The sequence below is a fragment of the Parus major genome, chromosome 1 (assembly GCF_001522545.3).
Source record: "Parus major isolate Abel chromosome 1, Parus_major1.1, whole genome shotgun sequence".
Lineage (NCBI taxonomy): Eukaryota > Metazoa > Chordata > Aves > Passeriformes > Paridae > Parus > Parus major.
The window spans coordinates 48,845,903-48,865,710 of record NC_031768.1 but is presented as its reverse complement, the minus strand read 5'-3'; the positions used below and the strand labels follow the sequence as shown (position 1 = coordinate 48,865,710).

Below are 19,808 nucleotides of genomic sequence, written 5' to 3'. Positions count from 1 at the left end.
GCATAGAAATCTTTCCTTTGAGTAAAGTGGCTTATTTAGTTGCTTAATGATAATAAGTGCTGTATAGTTAGTGCCTTGTTAAAAAAAAAGTCCTTTCTAGGTCTCTTACAGATTTAAAGACTAAGAAAACATGCAGGCCTACATTTTCTTAGGATGATTAACTTGGCTTGTGTTCTTTAATAGAAAAACCTGCTCTGTGGGTAGTTCTGTCCCTTAGATAGGTATTGCATACTACTGTCCACTCACATTTTCAGAAAGTGTGGCTTAAATGCATTTGTGGTAAACAGAATAACTTCCAAAAGTGGCATGGATAGCAGTCAATTCCACTGATTTGTTTAGGAAGGAAGGATGTTTCCTTCTACCATGCAAAGCACACCATCATACAGTTGAGATAAATTTTCTGGAATCATGAGCTGCAGAAGGTTTAAAAATAGCAGAGTACAGACAGGTTCTTTTCTGATGATACTGTTTGGTGGGTTTGGGTTTCTTTTTTTCTGTGTTCTGATGTTTCAGATATTTGAGGACTCAGTCTTTAATACTTCTGAGTAAAGTCTTTATTTGTTTATTGCCTTTGATAGTCTTGCTATGTCTTCACAGACATTTTTTATAATCTCAGTGACTACTTAGTTTTTACAATATGCTGATGCATTTTCTGCTTTTTTTGGTTTCATATATGTATTTCAAACCTCAAAACAAGTCTTGCTAGAAAAATCAAAAATAAAATAATAAATAAATAATAAATAATATAATTAATGAAATATAATAATAAAAGTAATAAAAATCAGAAGTAATAGCATAAAGCAGTGCTATCTTCCTAGTATCTGTGTATTCTGTCATCTTTTCTGGTGGGTAGGATTTATTTCTGTTTTAGTATAAACTGAAATCAGATTTTTTTTTCCCCCTCCTAAATTTCATATGTTTTAAAGAGCTCTTCTCAGGGGGGAAAAAACCCATACTTGGCAAGATACTACTTGTAGTGGGCTTTTAGATTCCAGATGGTGACTGCTGGAATTTAGAGTGATCAGTCTGCTTCTGGGATGTATCATTACTGTGGGATCTATTTGTCTATTCTATAAGGATGAATTACTAAGCAAGTGTATTGAAGCTGAAAACTACAGAATGTTCTGCCTTGATGGGTGCTTTAACAGGCTTTCCAAGTTTGATAGCTGTGATTAATTTGTTTAGTTAAGAAAAAACAGCTACTCTTCTTAAAAATAAGAGTTTTTTTTTCTTTCAAGGAGATTAAACTTTTAAGAACTGTTAAGCAGTTTTCATTTTGATAATTCATTTCAAGTGTGCTAATTAGAGGGGTTGTAAATTTGCCCTTAATCCTTCAGTCCAGGTTTTGGACCAGGTTCTGTTAGTACTCCTGGATTCTGTGGCTCTCTGTCTCACTTTGTTGCTACAGTAGAGCAAATAAATAGCTAAAACAGTCTTATGGGTAATTTTTTATGGATACTTCTGTGTAAAAAGTGTAGGTCTGTTTAAAATTACTTTGGTAGTAAGCAGTAAGATCTGGGAATGGTTCTACAGAAGAAGTGTCTTGTTGGCTTCAAGGGTGGTTTGATTCTGGTCACATGTTCAAGTACCATAATGAGGGCAATTAATGTAAGATTCCTTTAACAGTAGTCAATCTTGAAGTTTAGGGTGATGAAACTTACACCTTCTCAAATGACAGATATTTCATATCCAAAGCTGTCAAAAAAAACCAAAAAACCCCAAAAAACTAGGTCTTTACCTTAAAGCTTCATAGATCTGGTGTACTCTTTTCTGTGTAGCAGCTCCTGAACTGCAGATATTATTGAGAGTAGAATAGGTGCCAGATACTCAAGAACCTCTTTATTCATAGGTCTTCTGCTGAGCATACACTTCTATTTATAATATCTAGGATGTCTTAAGATGTGGAAAACAGAACCTGTTTTTTTGCAGAACTGTACACACTTCTAATCTGATCCTTATTTTATTGCTTTTTTATTTTTATTTTTGCTTTTATTTGTTGCTTTTTTTATTGCTGAGCCGTCCTAGCATTTTCCCTTTTGTTTTCATTTGGGTTTTTTTCCCTTCTTGTTTCTCTTATGCCTCCTTGAGCAGTTCATAAGATTTGAAACCCTGTACTGCCACTCACATTAACATTCCTGATACCCTCTTACAAAAAAACCACCCTCTCCCTTTGAAAAATTGCAACCCTTTAAAAATATTAAAATGACAGTTTGTGGGTCTGCATTAGCTGTCTAATCAACAGTGATCAAAAAAACTATGGCAATATTTGAGGAGGAAAAGTACCAATTTATAGCAGTGATCAGGATGAGATTAATATCTAACTTTTTTTTTGTATTGCTGTTTTGCATTCCTTACTTTCAAAACAATTGTAGTAACTGTTTGCAAGTAATATATCAGAAAATCTGAGGGAGCATCTTTTGATAATGGGAAAACATTAAATGAGAGAGACTTCCAGGTCTAGAGTCTTTTACAGAGTAAATAATTTTTGAAATTTGAGTTGGGGGAGAAACTCATTTTGTATCCTACCCCCTCATTTGCATTCGTAATAATAGTAAGTTGCTGTATAGTTGCCTGACAGAGTAGGAGGGGAGGAAAATGCAAAGGCACACTTTCTATAGAAATAAGCCTGTAGAAATTGTTTACCTCAATTAAAGAACTACATGCTTCAGGGAAGTTATTCCAGGTATAAAATATTATCTGCAGTGATTCTTGAAATAAATGACCTTTTTAATATGTAAATATAATAATGTGAGTAGAAGATACCTTTGTTCTGCTCTCATATTACTGGCATCTATATCCAGTACTTTTGCAATTGTGCTTCATTACAGCTCAATTCTACAGTGAGGAAAATGGCAAGCTATGTCACAGAAATCTTTTTAAAAGATTAATTGGCCTTTGGGCAAGGAATTAGATCTGAAGAATAATCAGTATTCAATTTCTGCATTTCTCAAGGCTTTGACTTGCTTATCTCCTGTTCAAGTGCTATTTTGGTAATAGTATCTGAAGTTTTAGCCAGCTGTGTGTATCTGTGGCTGCTAAAATCATTCTGGATTGTCAGGTTTCCTACAGTATCTTAATGGGCTTCCTAGCTTCCTGAAACAGCTGATCCTGTAGCCTTGTAGGAGCTAATGCTGGCACAGAGGGGTTAGAGGCACACTTCTGGGAAGAGAGGAGAAAGTTGAACAGACTATACTTAGATCAGCTTTTGTGAACAGCAAATACTCAAATAATTGTGCTGTTAAGTGATTGGCAGGCTGTTTGTGCAACATCAAGGTATCCCTACCTGCTGCCAATGGCTTTCCATATCACTTTTTGATGTAAGTACAAGTGATAGAATGAACATTTTATTATGTCTTATGGTACTTGTGGCATATGGAATCACTTTTGTGACGGAGGTGAAACTTATTTTGGACAGGGGAGTTTTAGCTGCATTTATGCATTGCTGCTTAGCAGAATGTGATTTGTGATCTTTGGGAAGTTTTCTTGTTTAAGTGTTACTTCAGCTTGGCTCAAAATGGCATTTCAATCAAGAAAATTAACAAAGATGATATGGCCACTTGAAATACCTGTGCTGGGTATTGGTTATTGATTAGTAAGACTGTGTTGGATATTGGCTAGAGAGTAATAAGAGCTTTTGATTTTGTTCATGACCTAAATTCTTAGGACAAAATTAAGAGCTCTTCCATTCATGTATTTTTCTTTTTCCTTAGAGGGTGATGAGAATGTCCATCTAAACAAATTAACCTACAGTGCTTAAGATTAGTTGTTAAGAAGAGGAAGATAAAAGAAAAGAGAACTGCAGAGTAAAATATATCAACTATTAAGGGAGGACACAGAAAACACTGCCCTTCTTCTATAACTCCTCCTGTTTGGGTTATTTTAGTATACTTTGTACATCCATTTCCCAACTGACAGCTTTGGCTTCTAGAACTGTATGTTGAGCGAAATGAGGCTCAGAATTGAATGGACTGAGATGCAGCATCTGAGCTGCTACTTCAAATACAAACAACATTCTTGCACCTCATTAGATCTTTATCAAAAATATTGATAAAAAAGTCAGCCTTTGAAAATCAAAACTGGTGTTTATACTCAGAGAGTCAAAAATCGCAAATAAGAACATGTGTCAGATGTTCACAAAAAGCTGAAATACTGGCACACATCAGTGTGTTTACTTAGATACACTTTTTGTTCACGAGTATGATCAGGAATATTTTTAACATGGATTGAAGTTGGCAGCCTCTAAAAACACTACCACAGCTTGATTTCTTCTTTAACTCAAAACATAACTGCAAACTTTAGTCTGTAAACTTGTTTCATGTGCCTGGAGAACTATAATCTTGCTTGGAATGCACAAAGTTAGACTTTGATCACAGTAACAGTCGTTAACATTGGCAAGAGCTAAGTAGAATCAATGCACTCTGTTCCCAACTGCTGTAAAACTTGAACTTTCAAAGATCTCTGGTTCCCTGGGGCATTACAATTTATTGTTAGAGGAGAAACATAAAGAGCTTCCCTTTTGCTCCTGCCAAGAGCATATGGTGGGATTTTTTTCTTAAATTACCCATATTCCTTGATGTTTCTTCTGAATAATCCATAGTCTTCTAAAGAAACATTTGCATCTTGAGAGAATATAAAATCAATTATATAACTGGTTCATACATGATTTTTAACTTACCATTAGAGAACAAGCATATAATCTCTCCTGTAAAGGTGGTGAAGTTGCCTTAAAATTTTAGCTATGTTTCTTTTTCTTTTACAGTCTACAAAGTAAAAGTGTAAAAAAGGGTCTTAGTAGAATCATGTGAAATATTTTGGAAATTGTGCTTGGTTAGACTGTAACTCATTGCATTGCCATGATATCTAATGTGTTAGTGTTTGAGACATGCATTAATCTGATTTCTATACTGAGCAAATTGCTAATAAGTAATTAATACCATAGAATTGTTATTCTGGATCTTATGCTTAACCATAAAATCTGCATGAAAGAATTCTGATTCCTAGGATGAAACATAAATATAGAGGATATTCGCACCCATAAAGCCACCCATGGATTTAAATAACAAGTTTATAAGAAATAAATAACACAAGTGAAAAAATGTTTCTACAGTTTTGCATCCAACATCTCTACCAATCAACTGCCATAAGTTTGTTTGTTTTTCTTTTTTGTTTGTTTGTTTTTTTGCATCTCTCCAATCCATAATGCTTCCTGTGCTGTTCTTGCACTATCTGTAAGAGATAGCAAGCAGCAGGGTATAGCCATGTACCATCAGGTGATGGCTGAGTTCACAGTCAGCCTCTTCCCTTACACAGAAGAGATGATTTGGCTTGCTCTCTTTTTTTTTTTTTTTTTTTTTTTTTATCATCATCAAACCACTAATTTGGAAGGAGAAAATTAAAAGAATTTACAATTCTTAAGACTTGCAACATTTTACCAGTATGGCTGAAGCTAGACAGTGGGCTAAAACTATTCAGAGAATTGCTGTTGCATCAACTGACTTTGCTCAAGAAAGCACTCCAAAAAGATAGTATTTGGTGTACAACAGTGCTGTTCAATTTATTTTGGAAAAAAAAAATCTTGTGAAGGAAAAACTATTTGAAAAAAAAATCTAGTTTATTTAGCTTTTGCAGAGCTCCCTAATCCTTGAAATTTTATTTATTTTTGTGGTTCCACTTTTTTTGATCACAGAACTCACCATTGTGATAATCTAGCTTGACTTTTGCCTAACATAGACCATAGAACTTAATTTTAAGTCATCAGGGAGAGATAAATTACCACTAATTTTGGAAAGATTTTTTGGGGTGCTCTGATCTCACCATTTTTCTTATCTTTACCTGTATGTCTAGCAAACAAATACTCTTGGGATATTGTCCATTCTTAATCGTGGGTTAAACTTATATGGGAAATACTGTAAATATTTTGTTACCAGCTGCAGAGAGACTAACTAAACTGACTGGTGCAGATGTTGATGTGCTAGCAGATGTAGCCCAGTTTGATCTGTAATCTCAGTCTTAATACATATTGATGTTGATAATTGTAATATTGGCAAAATTAGTAGGTCTGTGAGGACTGGAGTTTATGAAACTTAACTTCCTGAGAATTTGCATGTTGATCAGGCTTTTGTTGCATGTAAGGAAAATCTAGTTAGGAACAAGCTTTTCTTGCAGTCGAAGTACACGAGACACTAGAAATGTCTCTAGTTCATGTGAATTCTGTGGTATATTGTTGGAGATGAGCTCATGAGGCATCTTCTGCCTCTGTGGAATTCTTCCTTTGTCAGATTCCTCTCCATTGTCTGGCGGCTTTTTATAAAAACTTGAAGGAACTTAGTATCTCTCAAGATTTCACCACCACCAGCAACATAGGCTTGAAACTCTATTGAGAAATTTAAAACCCTTGTGAAGAGGAGGAAGAGGATTTTTTCAGACAGTGTGATACATAGATTGATTTGCATATAAATAACCCAATAATGATAATGACTAAGGAAGAAGAACACTTAGTTTCAACTGTAATACAGACCCTTTAAAATATTGTGTTTAATTCAATAATGAGCAAATATTTAAGAAAGAGCTTCAAAAGGTGGTGGGGAAAAGTGATTGATAGATACTAAGTACACCCTCTCTGAGAAAAATCTTGAAGCTGTTATAACCCTTATATTTCCCACTTGGGAAAAGTTGTACATTTTATTGTTGCTTCAACCTTCTCCCATCTCTGCTCCAGGGGTTACTGTATGGGAACTATATAATGAACAGCATGTTGGGTAGAGTCCCCGCATGCTTATGGAACAGTGCAACTGATGCAGAACATATGCCAGGGCCTCTGATGCCAGGCTTGTGCCTAAGAAACAATGACCAGGACTGAAAGTATGCCATCTCCTTCTGTTTCCCAAGTTTCCAGACATATTGTTATGCCGTTAAAGCTCATATCTCTGTCCCAGTGCAGCTGGTGTTTCTTTCTACACAGTGACAACCTCAAAATGGAGGAAAGAAGAAAAGCCCTTGTCCCAGCACAGGTCGTGAGCTGATAGGCAGGGAAGATTTCAAAGAGGAAGGTAGCATGGGCTTGAACTTTCTTCTGTGAGGATGCTCTGAACCTGAGTTTCCAGATAGATGAATTTTTGTAGCCTCTAGCAAGTTAATAAGTAATAGTTATTTATTTTTAGAAATGGTCATGCAATACCAGATGCTGCTTTGTCCTGTCAGAACTTCAGTGCATTACATGTGGACTGAAATAATTCGCTGGATTGGGTTCCACTAACAAGATGAGCAAACAGTCCCCTGTTTCTAGAACTTGACAGGTTTGGGTGTGAACCAAGCCATAACCTCTTCAGCACTATCAAACTTAGGCACTTCTGGGTGTGTGCAAAAGCACAGCCCTTGGTGGCTGACAAACTTTGTATGTGATTCCTTTTAGATCTTAGATTTTAGTAACAGCTATATATAGGAGTGAGTTTTGGATTGGAACAGATGGTAATTGCCTGAATATTTTCTGGATCTACTCCATGAAGCTTTTAACTTCTTTATAATGTATTTTTTTTGCATTTCAGACGACAAACTTTATGTGCCTACTGGTTTATATGACAATAACATTAAATTCTATTTCAGGGCTTTTGTTTTACCACTTCAGATATTTGACCTGTTATAATTTTCAGCACAGGAATATGCTCCTGTGATCTTTTCTTCTTGTGAAGTTAGACTAATTCTCTCTTTTCTGCACTTTCTAGCTGTTAATAAGTTTTGTTTGAATAGAGTGTCTGAAGTTAGGGTTTGTCTTCCATATTTTAAATTAAATGTAAAATGTATGGTTGTATTCTTTATTTGGAGATGTGTATTTAACATTAATTTCATAGTAATATTGACATGTAATGCTAATTTATTTCTTTTATTTAATATTAATTTGAAAACAACTTCAGCTCACATAGCTTAATTTGTGCTTACTGTTAAAACAATGCATAGAATTTTCTGGTTATTACAGCCTTCTTAATTATCCATAATCCAATATTAAGTTTGCTTGTCCAGAATTCCTATATACTCTCTGCTTAAATTCCACTCTTACAGATGCAAAAGTATATTTTCAATGGAGAGGAAGCTTCTCATTTTCTTCGTTGATCTCACTAGGGGACCCACTAGTACAGGAAATAAAGGATAAAAAGATTCAATGAATGGAAGTAAAAATCAGGACAAATACTAACTAGAAATACTAAAATATTAGTTGCCCTAAATGGCATTTTATGGTATAAATTCAGTTTTGAAAAGCTGAAGTATTTTTTCATCTTATTAGATTCAGGCAAGGGGTATTTTTAGTATTTTCTCATTATTTTAGCAATATTGGCCAGAAAACAAATAAGTGCAATAAAGAAGAATGGTAGAAGTATAGACTTGTGATAAAAATGGTAACCAAACTTAAAAAAGGCTCTCTAAAAAAATATTTCAATATTGTTGTCATCACTGTGTACTGTTAAACAATTCTTAAATTCGGTATTGTGCAACATCTTATAAATGGTTTTGGAGTAATTATATGGGAGCCCTAAAAAAAATGGATTTTTTTCAGAGCAAAAGTATATAGTTTGTGTCCAGTCAATGGAATGCACCAGTGTATCATACTCTCAGTAAGGTTTTTGACTTCATTTTTTTTAACTATTTCTCACTAACAATATACTATAATTCAGATTCTTGGAAGACTTATCAATCCTGTCTGTCACAATGACAGCAGCTTACAAAATTGTAAGACATACAGGGGCCTCTTTCCTTTCATCATGAACTGTCTAGTGAGCAAAGCTCTTAAATTTCTGCCTGGCAGAGGTTCCCAAATCTTATAGGTTCCTCCTTCCATTGGGAGGTCTGTGGACTATGAGAAATTCTAGAAGTCATCTTTTGAAATTTTCTTAAGCAAGCTGAGAACAAATTGTTTTTAAAGCCATCTGATATGTTAACTAAATGTAAAATATTTCATTTTAGATCAGTTCTTCAAGTGAAGAATATGAAAAAACCCCAGTCAGTAGTACAGATAAACTGTAATAGCCATTAAGCTCTTGTAAGCCTTTCTGTCCGGTACAAGTATTGTCATTGCTTAATTCCTTTTTATTCATGTTGTTCCATTCTTGGATTGGGGGTTTTCTAGTTTTGTCCTCTTTTATGAGGAGCTGCTGAGAGGTAGGGGGTGGATCAGATGCTTGAAATTAAAATTAAAAACAAAACCATGACAAACCTATGGAAAACTGTTCTCTGGACATGTTATGAGACTTGGTAACATTCCATGATTGTCTTTGAGCTCTACAGTTTCTATGGTACTTGATGCTTACTCTTTATGAAGAATTCCTAACCCTATCTTCCTTCTTTAAGGTCAGCAATATGGGAGCAGGAAGAACCAATTCATTGTCCTAGTCTTGATAGGAAAAAGAAAAAGAGAACTAGGATTAGTTGCTTCAAAAATAATAAATAATACAAAGAAACTGGCACTACAGTGACTTATTTTGACTAGTAAGAGTGAAAATATTTTTTTTTCAGAGAAGTTATCTAATGCTCAGTTTTGACAGCTCCTACTGGAGTCATTCCATGGAAAGCATAATTTGGGACATGCCTTAAGGACCTGCAGTTTCTCTTTTGGCTGCCTTAACCTGGACGGTCTCAGGGCAGATAAGTGGGGTGTCAGTGATGAGTTACTGTGTTAGCTTGTGGGTCTCTGCAGGGATTGGTTCTATGACCTGCACCAGTCTGTCAGTGACATGGAAGACAATAGCAGGGTGACCGGATTGCAGCCTTCCCAGTACCCGAAGGGAGCCTGCAAGAGAGCTGGAGAGAGACTGTGCAAGGACATGTAGTGACAGGACAAGGGCAATGGCTTCAAACTGAAAGACGGTGGGCTTAGGTTAGACATTAGGAAGAAATTCCTCACTGTGAGGGTGGTGAGGCAGTGGAAAAGGTTGCCCAGAGAAGTTGTGGATGACTCATGCCTGGAAGGGCCCAAGGCCAGTTTGGGTGGGGCTCTGAGCAACCCGGTGTAATGGAAGGTGTCCCTGACCATGGTGAGAATTGTAACTAAATTATCTAAGATGGGCCCGTCCAATCCAAACCATTCCATGATACTGTGATTAAAATACACCCCAAAACCTACAGGTGGTGGAAAAAGATTAAGAGATAGTAAAGCACAAGACATCAACAGGACAATCTGGATCGCCCTTTAGATTAGCTTCAAACAAAGGAGTGTTTTTCTGAGGCCAAATAAAAGCTGTCTAATTAGCACAGAAGATTAACTTCATTTCTTGACAGAAGGCAAGAGGTTCTCTGAAAGGGTCTAAATAACACTGGGAATTTTTATATAATCCAAGGTAATAGTGGATGAAATGCTGAAGACGACCTCCTGGTTTGGCATGATGGCCAGATGAATAATGTAATCTATTGTTCATGTTATGTCATTATTGAACAGGACTAAAAATATTGCATTTTCATTCATTATGAATTTTAGTAAACTGTGTGAATATGCTACTTATTGTCTCTGTAGCTAAGACTGATTGAATTTTTTATTCTGATTTTTTTCAGTAGTAAAAAAAATTGTTAAGCTTGAATGGTTGTTTTTGTTTTATGAGTATGCTTTGATCCAAGCAAAACTTGAATTTGTTTGGTCCTGTGGCCTGTGTGGGACAGAAGATCAAAACTAAATCATCACAATGGTCCTTTCTGGTGTTAATATATTTACTATAACTTTGTCAGTTGGAGCTGAGAGTCATTTTTAATACTTCTATGGTCTTTCTTCTAATAGTAACAATTTGAATGGTTTAACATAGTCCTACTGCTTCCACGGATACTAAAGGGATCCTGAGTGTTAATGGCAGTACTGCCACTGGCCTGCTATTTTAGAAGAATAGGTGAAAAACTTAGGAAGTTGCATACCTCACCACGGTAAGCTTCCCTTTTCCTTTGCTTTCCTTTTATGTTAGACATGGAACAGTAAAGAAACTCTGGGTTCTGTTACCATAGTTACTTGATTCATCTTAAATCCCAGAGTAGCACAATCTAGCTTTCCCAAATTGCCAAAGAACTGTTGTTCACAGCTTTTGTAGCTGTAGACAAAACTGATTCTTTCTCTGTTCTTAACTATTTCTTCCATTAAATGATGCTTAAATCCCCTCCCTTCTCACTTTTCAACACTCTGTCTCTTGAATGAGTCAGTTAATTTGTGTTCATATGTGAAGTTCCCTGGGTGTGAATAACCTCTAGCTTGTCTGACTATAAACTTCAGATTTGAACATTGTCTTTGCTTATTTGCAGTGTTCTTTTGTCTTCTCATTCAAATTCAACACATTCTTGGTTATTATCTGTGTGAATTGAGCAGTTAAAGGACAGTATACTCAGTAGTGGACGCTTTTGCAGTTGCTATTTACTGCAGTTGCAGGGATGCTATTTCAAGTTTAAGTGGGCTAAGTATGTTCTTTTTTAATGTTTATGTAGTCGTCATCGTCCTCGCTGTCTTCACCACCATGCTCATCGCAGCCTCAGGTTAGCCACAGCAGAACGAAGGCCTCACCCTTGTGTCACTCTGCCTCCCTCTCCTGGGCCAAACGTAATCATGTAGGTCCTGCAAAGGCTCCCAGTCCGTCAATCCGTCTGCGTCGGTGGCGGCCCTTGATACGCCTTCCATCTGTCGGGCTTCATTCTGTTGTAAGTGTAGTCCATCTTCAGTCTTTTCTTACTCTGACACCACTGGTCTTCTGCCATGTAGCCTCAGTCTTCAAGGCATCATGTTTTGTTGCGGTCTTTTCTCAACCATTCTTAGGATTTCTTTCTTCCTGGTTTATTTTTCCCCTTTCCACCATGTCAGACAGCAAAAGGACATCATTCCATGCTTTGCTGCCCAGGTATTTTTGATTCCATACATATGCCAAATCATTCTCAAAGCATAGAAGAAGTTTGCCTTTCATGAACCGGCACTTTTTTTTGCCATAGGCTCCACATCCAGCATCTTCTTTTCTCTCATCTTCATGATCTTTCATTTGGATCTGCTAAACCAAGGGACTTCTAATATTTTTGCCACATGGCATTATTCCTTCTGTGTTTGAGACCTCCTTTTAAGTTCTCGTACTCTAAACCTAGTCTCCTTTTCTTTTAATAACTCTTGGTTAATGGTCCCTGGGTATTTCAGTAATGATTAAATGTTTCCTTTAATCCCAAGGGGCTGGTTACTTTCTGACTTGACATCTTGTTTCTTCATCTAGTTTGCAGACAAACATTGTAGTTGAAAGGGAGGATGTTCCAATAAGAAAAGCTTGTCATCAAATGCTTAATTTTTTTTCCTTCTTCACTTCTAGACCACAAATGTATCTTAAAAATCTGCAAAAAAAGTTATATGTACAGAGTAGCCAATATTTCTAAATGGGGAAACACTGAACTGAAAGAGTCTTTTAATGCTATTTCATCCTGCTTTTAAGGAGTGATCACACTTCTAGTGCATAAATGAATAAAAAATAAATCTTGGTATGTGGAAGTTAATGGTCTTAAATGCAGAATTAGAACATTGATTTTGTTTTTATCATTCTTTGATACCGATCACATTTCACCTGTGTTCCTGGAAATTCCTCTTTGAGATATGTGGATTTTTTACAGAGGTGAAATAACTACTCTGACCGTGGTCCAGATAATTTTCTTTTTCATTCAGTTGTGTCTTTGCACATGTGGAAATCCTTTATGTTTTACTGCTGTTAAAAATTAGTGACAAATGCTTCCACTTCTTTATAGCTTTTGTATTTTTATCCTGCTAAATATCTCAAGATGAGGCCTTTTCTCAGACTGCTTTCTCTTCATTTGAATAGTAATTGCTTTTATTAAGTATCTAGATCTCATATAATATTCAGAACTATGTAACATTCTTGATATTATCATTTGGAGCTAGTTAAATATTTTGGGATCTGAGGAGACATGAAGTTAAGCAGATGTAAATTCTTCCCGAATCATGCTTTTTACCCTTCATTTGTTTCACTGACATTGACAAACATCTGACATTTTACCTGGGGATTTTATTGTTTAGCAAACCTTGGAAAATACTATGTCATATTTCTGTAATTTGAAACTGGGATCTTGTTTGAGTTTGACTTATCTATGCTTGTTGTTAAGAAAAGACTTGTGCTTGAGTGTGCCTGCCTAGAACAAAAGCATTAATTGAACATGAGTTTACTTCAACAGTAAATAAACAATGACTTATCTAGAGATGGACATTACAGCATAACCTGTTGACACTGTAGCAGAAAACCAAGCTGCGAGTTTTATTAACTTCAGAACATGGCCAAAAACAAATTCTCATCTATTAGTACTAAGCATTTGCTTTAAAAATGTTCAGAAAATTAGTTTAGCTTTCAATGCAACTCTATTTGGCAAAACAGAAACTTTCTGCTAAAAGGTTTTAAATTATTATGCCTTAATTCCCCTGATGTCCCATCTTCATCCAACAGATTCAAATTGCAAGGCCTATACACAAAGATTTATCAGTGAATACTGTATTGTCTGATATGTATTGGTAACTAATGTTGTTCTCATCTTTAGACTTTTGTACAACATGCCTTACAAGAAAATTAAGAACACACAACCTAATTGTAGATTAGTTTAGTATGCAAGAAACCAGAAAGCATTTTTGGCATTAAAGCTGTCTTAGTTGGCTTGGTAAAATTTGAATGACAAGGTAGTATTTAATGTCCTGTCAACAAGTAGTATTAGTACTGCTCTGATATTCTGCTGCGTGTACAAAGAGGCTGAACTGCTCAGTGTTGCATGAGGCCAGTGTATGAGAAATGCATGAGCATTTTAGTACTGCTTTTATTAAGAAATCTATGCTCTCGAATTTAAGGGGGGGGTGTGGTGGGGGACGGGACATCCTGCATTTTGTGTTTAAAATAGAGTTGAACTTTCTTGTAGTTTTAGGTACATTTCTAGCACTAAAACATTGACAGACAGAAAAAAGACTGTTTCAAAATTTAGAGCAAAAGTTTTGTTGCTGGGAGACTTTTTTTCTAGGCTCCTTAAACAACAGGACTTTTCCTAGTTGAAAACTTTGCTTGACTTCAATGGTGGTTGACCTTGGCTGGACACCAGATGCCCACCAGGCTGCTCTGTCACTCCCCTCCTTTGCAGGCCAGGGTGGGGAGAAAATAAGAGAAAAAAAATCCTATGTCAAGATAAAGGCAGTTCAATAAAGCAAAAGCTTCACATGAAAGCAGGGGAAAACAAAAGATTTATTCTGTACTTCCCATCAGCAGGGGATGTCCGGACACTTCTTGGGAAGCCAGTCTTCAGTATGTGTAGTGGTTGGCCAGGAAGACTAATTTTGCAATAACTAATGCCTGCCCCTTTTTCCTCCTCTCTCTTAGCTTTTATTGCTGAGCAGACTTCATATGGTACAGAATATCCCTTTGGTCAATTTGAGTTGGCTGTCCTGGCTGTGTCCCCTCTTAAGATCTTGCCCACCTCCATCCTACTGCTGGAGGGGTTGGAGAGAGGGCACCAATGCAGTGCCAGTGCTGCTCAGCAGTGGCCGAAGCACTGGGGTGTTATCAGCACCTTCCAGCTACCAATGCAGAGCTCAGCACTGGGGGCTGCTCTGGGGAAGCTCCATCTCAGACAGATCCAGTACATCTTTTTAGACTAGGTCTCCAGATGTTAAGAACATTTAATAGGAGGGGAAAAAAATTTAAATACCGTCCTGAAATGTTCTGTGCAAATCTGATAAATTGCAGCAGATGTGGCAAATTTTTAAGATAAGCTAACAGCATGCTTGTTTAGTAATGCTGACTTTCCCTTAGTCCTTGTCATTTTTTCTTCCAGCTCATCTATTCTTTTAGTATCTCTGCTGGCCTTAGGTTTTGCTGCCTTTTATATGTCAAACTCACTGCAGTATATTGGTTATGAATAGAGATGTCACTGTTTTGTTAGAAAAAGGGAGAAATAGCCTTGCTAAAAACTTGTGACCATCATTCCAATGGTATCTGTTTTAGCTGCAGTACTTCAATGGAGACCCAACTGCCTTTCACAGCATATTTGCCTAAGCACATCCCATGCTGCAAAACAGAAGTTACAGATGTCTGATCTACTCAACAGCAATTGCATCACTTTTCCCCTTTTACTTCAGAATTTACTGAATCTAAACCATGCCTGGTATTCTTCTTTTTTGGCTTTTTTGGTTTTTCTTTGGCTTCTTGTAATTCCTTCTGAGTGAATTTGTACTGATAAACCTCTAAGGTTTTTCTCCTCTTTAAACAGCTTCTTTTGTCATGATCTTTCAATTGGATGTAGCTGAATTTTTTTTGTTCCTGAAGGTTTTGCAAAATTGTCTCTTCCCTATCAGTCTTCAGTACTCTTCCATAACCTGACAGACTCCTGATCCAGTTTCTTGAGTTAACACCAAGTGGTGTTTCTTTTCCTTTCCCAGTCACTACCTGTAAAGCATTCTACTAAACTGGTTTGTGAGGCTTCTTGTTTTCCTTCTTCCTTTCAAAAACAAGTGTAAGGGCATAATAAAATACAACATACAGCTGAAAGACATTGCCTGAAAACTGTCATGTATCACTGAATCTGCTTTGATAATGTGGTCTTTCATAAGAAAGATGGACATTACAGCATAACCTTTTCCCAGACTGCTTTCTCTTTCTTAAGCAGGGTGTGGAGAGGCTTGTTCAGTGGAATCATGAGAGTGAGATAATTTTTTTTTCCCCAGTTGTAACTTTGTCCGAGAAATGAAGGTTTTGGGAAAAGAAACCAGTTGTACATAAATTTGACAAACAGTTTTGTCTTGACTTAGCAACATTTGAAGATCAAAGGATTTCAAATGCATGAAAGTGGAATACCAGCTTTTAGATTGGGATAATGGTCTAACTACATTGCAAGAAAAAAAACTGTGAAGGTAATGAAATATACTTTATTAGACATGATGATATGATTGGGTGATATAGGGTGGACCATTGAGTTTCTGAAGTTTAGTGCAACAACTAGAAAGACTGGTTTAGCTCTTGAGGAGAGGGCAGCATGCAGAGCTGTAAGGTAAAGCAAAGGCAATTTCTTAGTACAAGAAGGCATGGAAAGGGTTATCATTTATATTGTAAAAACTTAGGAAATTTTAGTTACAGATTTGAAATCTGCTAGTGAAGAGAAGAAGAAATCCAGAAGTTCTGTTTCAATAACATTAACTAATGGGTATTGACCTGAGACAAGTAAATTCAAATTGATTTCTCACAAAGGTCAGCACTTGTTTATTATTCAATTTGAATGTCCAGGTTAGCAAAGAAGGCAGTCAAATTCTCTGAAAAACTGGCACTCTAATATTTAAGTGCTTTTAATGTGGTATCCAAAATTACAGGGCAGACAACCTTGGCTGTCTCTTTTTGTGTGTGTGACTGAGTATTCATGAAGATATTCTGTATTATTATTGCATGTTACCTTAGTTCCTTGGAGAAAAGTTATATTTGAGATGATGTTCTCAGAACCATCACTCTGAGCACTGAACTTCTTGTATTTTTCTTCTTTAAATCAGTTTAGAGTCTTCTGATTTTTATTTTTCAGCATGTTTTTAGTTTGGAGAAATAAATTGGAAAAATTAAGTCTACTGACCCAAATTACCAAAATATATTTCTTATACTGTGATTGCAACCATAATATAAGCTTTGTAAGCTAACTCAAGATGCTGGTATTCATTCTCTCTTTTCTGGATAGGAGAGAAGTATAAATTTCCTACATGCAGCATGACAGCTCTTCAGAAGAGTTGAAAAATGAGTCTTGAATCTCATAGTTTAGTTTAGTTAATTCTGGTTAGACAATCACATTATTTAGAGTCCCATGCCTTTCTCCTTGTGGTTCATGCATACATGTGGTCCATCAAATGTGCTTTTTCCTTTTGCACACTGACTGGACTTCTAAATGAAAAAATCTAGAGGAACAGATCATCTCAGCACTTGATTGATGTCTCTGTTACTGTGGTCTTTGACAAGAAGAGTAATGAAGAGAAAAATCTTTGTAACCATTGTGAGCAATACTACCTTGTGATGAACATGCAGGCAGACTTCTTAAAGCTATGCTCCTTGCTTGTTTAAGCATTAACATAGACACTTCATTAGAAATTTGAAAACTTGGCCAAAGGTGTAGCTTTTTGAGGAGACCACGAAAGACCTCTCCCTGGACCTGATATTCCCTCTTTTTTCCATTCCTTGAAATTTACAGTCTTCTGGTTCAAGAGTTAGAATTTCTAAGGCTTCCCAGTGAAGTGGAAATTGGCCTGCCTAGGCTTTTCATATGGTGACTGTGTGCTTGCACATATATGGATGTGTTGGGGTTTTTTTCCCTAAGATGGGGAGGCGTGGATGGATTTTGAATCAGATTCATCACATTGGGAAAGATTAATCCAGTTACTTGTTTGCATAAGTTATAAGCAACAGATTTTTATAATACAAAATTTTAGGTCATCATGACTATTCAGACCCTACTGTTTCTCTGTGCTTATGATTATGCAAATATTTTTCTGTCAAAAATTATTGAAATCCTAATTTTTCAAGAAATGTTAACATCAACTTTACTGCTATCTAGATTAGATGAAAAGAAATCTCAATGGAAGGAGACTGCCTACATTAGAACATACAGTAGAAAACTTAATAATGGCATGGCACTTTCATTCTCTCTGAGGCTGGGGAATTAAAAATGTAAAAACACAACATTTCTCACGGTTTATGGCAATAGCACAATGAAAGCATGTTATTTAGATTAGTCACATACAAAAACTCAGCAGGCTTCTATAGGAGTCTGTCTCTAAGTAAACTTTATGAAAAGTCAATCATGCTCTTTTTGATGGCTTCCTTATTTGTCTTCTTCCTATATATAGACTCAGCATTCCAAGCATGCCAATGGTGTCTCTCTAGAGAAAGGGTATTTATTAGAATTTGACAAAGAATATAACACCCAAAATGGTCAAAAGGGCAACTATGTCTTGTTTCTAAATGTGGTCAAAATCAACTCCTGAACATCTCAAAGTCATCTGAAGTAGGTCCAGGTAGTGTATGTTCAGATGTAAGCTTTAAATTGTTAAGCCACTTCCTTCCTAAAGTGACACTAACTGGCAGTGGTCTTTCCCCTAGCCCTGAAATTTCTTAAACCCAAATTTCTTATTTGATATGTTTAATTGATAAGCGAACAGCTGTGAAGTGATATGTCTCTGAAGGGAATTAGGTGACAATGTGGGATTTGACAAGCATGCTCAGCCTCGCCTACCTGCACACTTTTGTAGCACTACAGTTTAGATGTCTATAAAACGTTGAGTGATCAATAGCAATAGCAACGAGGTGCCATTGGATGTTGCCTACTGTCTTGTGTGGTTTTATGGAAACCTGTGGTCCTTTGAAGTTGGCAGCTGGGGTAGTCAAGTTCTTGGGGCTGTTTGGTTTTGCTAAGTCCTGGCTTTGTTTGGCCTTCTGTGAAACAAAATTATCAGAGGCCATTTCACATAGACTGCTTGAATTTCTGGTGGAAAGATCCTCTTGTGCCTTTGATAGATGCCTCATCTTCAGTGGCCACAATGCCTTTTCCCCATTCTAGGCTCCCTGAAACAGTGGTGAAACAGGATATTTGTGCCTTTCACACTTCCAACTGGTTATGGAGATAAATTTTAAATGAAATTGAGGGGAAGTTGTGTGGTTTTTTTATTTTATTTTTTTTTTCTCATTTTTGAGCTTGCTACACAGAATTTCTATAAGCTGTTGGCAGTTGCTCCACAGTGCTGCGTTCTTTGGCCTTCTTGATGTATTTGAATGACTGTAGTGACTTAATGTCCTTCACTCTGTTGTTCTGGTTGTTTGCCAAATTTTTTCAGTTTATATGATCTTTTAAAGTCTTTTCTCAGGACCATCATCAAAAAGGAAATTTTGAACCCAGTCTTCAAAAGATGATACGACTTTGAGGTTCTACAACTTATTGTACACACTAATCTGTTTCTAGCAAGATTTTACATTTATGGAGTCTTTTAGAAAATTAATGTAAGTCAGCAGTAATTAAAAGATGAAAGAAAATTACATTAAATACATTTTCACACGAGTCACATTCTTGATAGTGAAGAAAACCTGAAGTCCTTTTTCCCATTTGCTCAAAGCAGATCTTAAATTGTGGATCAAAAGTTCACATGCAGACTGGACAGACTGATAAGGAACTAATCCCATCAATTGCTGTTGAACACAACAGTGGCAATAGAGCTTTTGGCTCAGAAGTGATGTTAGATCTTCTGGCTCACAGGTTCAAACACTGCTCAGTGGGTGCTTGGAACATGTGTTGGTGGAGCACCATGCTGTGCATGCCCACGAATTTCTGCAAAAGCTTTTGGTGCTTGCTGTAGTTGCCAGCACAAGTAGATCTTTACTAGCTGTAGATCTTTACTAAGTGTAACCATTCTTTGTGATTTCATTTGGTGCTGTCACTGTACTTCAGTCCTTACTGGGTATGATGAGTATGATGCCACTTTGAAAATTCAGTCTGGGCACCTCTAAGTTATTATTTTTCCTCCTCACCTGTTTGTTTTGACTGCCTGTGAAGAGGAAACTGGTTAACTGGGTTTGGCTTATGAGGAAAAAATTATTTTGACCAAGTGAATATTTTCAGTTCTAAAATATTATAGGTTCAGAATTGAGTCCTGAATCACTTTGTTATGGGAGATAGGTTAGTGAAGGATTTGTTATTTATCTGGAAGTCTATTTTGGATGTTTATGTATTTGAGGTGATTTTACTTTTAATTCAGTAATGAAAAATAGAGCTTTTATGTAAAGCTATAATTGGAAATACTTTGATACTTTATTGTATGG

The 19,808-nt window shown here is 36.4% G+C and overlaps 1 protein-coding gene across 1 annotated transcript in view; it reads left to right on the top strand.

Annotated features, from left to right (window-relative positions):
• Positions 1-19,808, top strand: part of UCHL3 (ubiquitin C-terminal hydrolase L3) — a 41,845-nt gene that overhangs the window by 17,192 nt on the left and 4,845 nt on the right. The window lies entirely within an intron of this gene.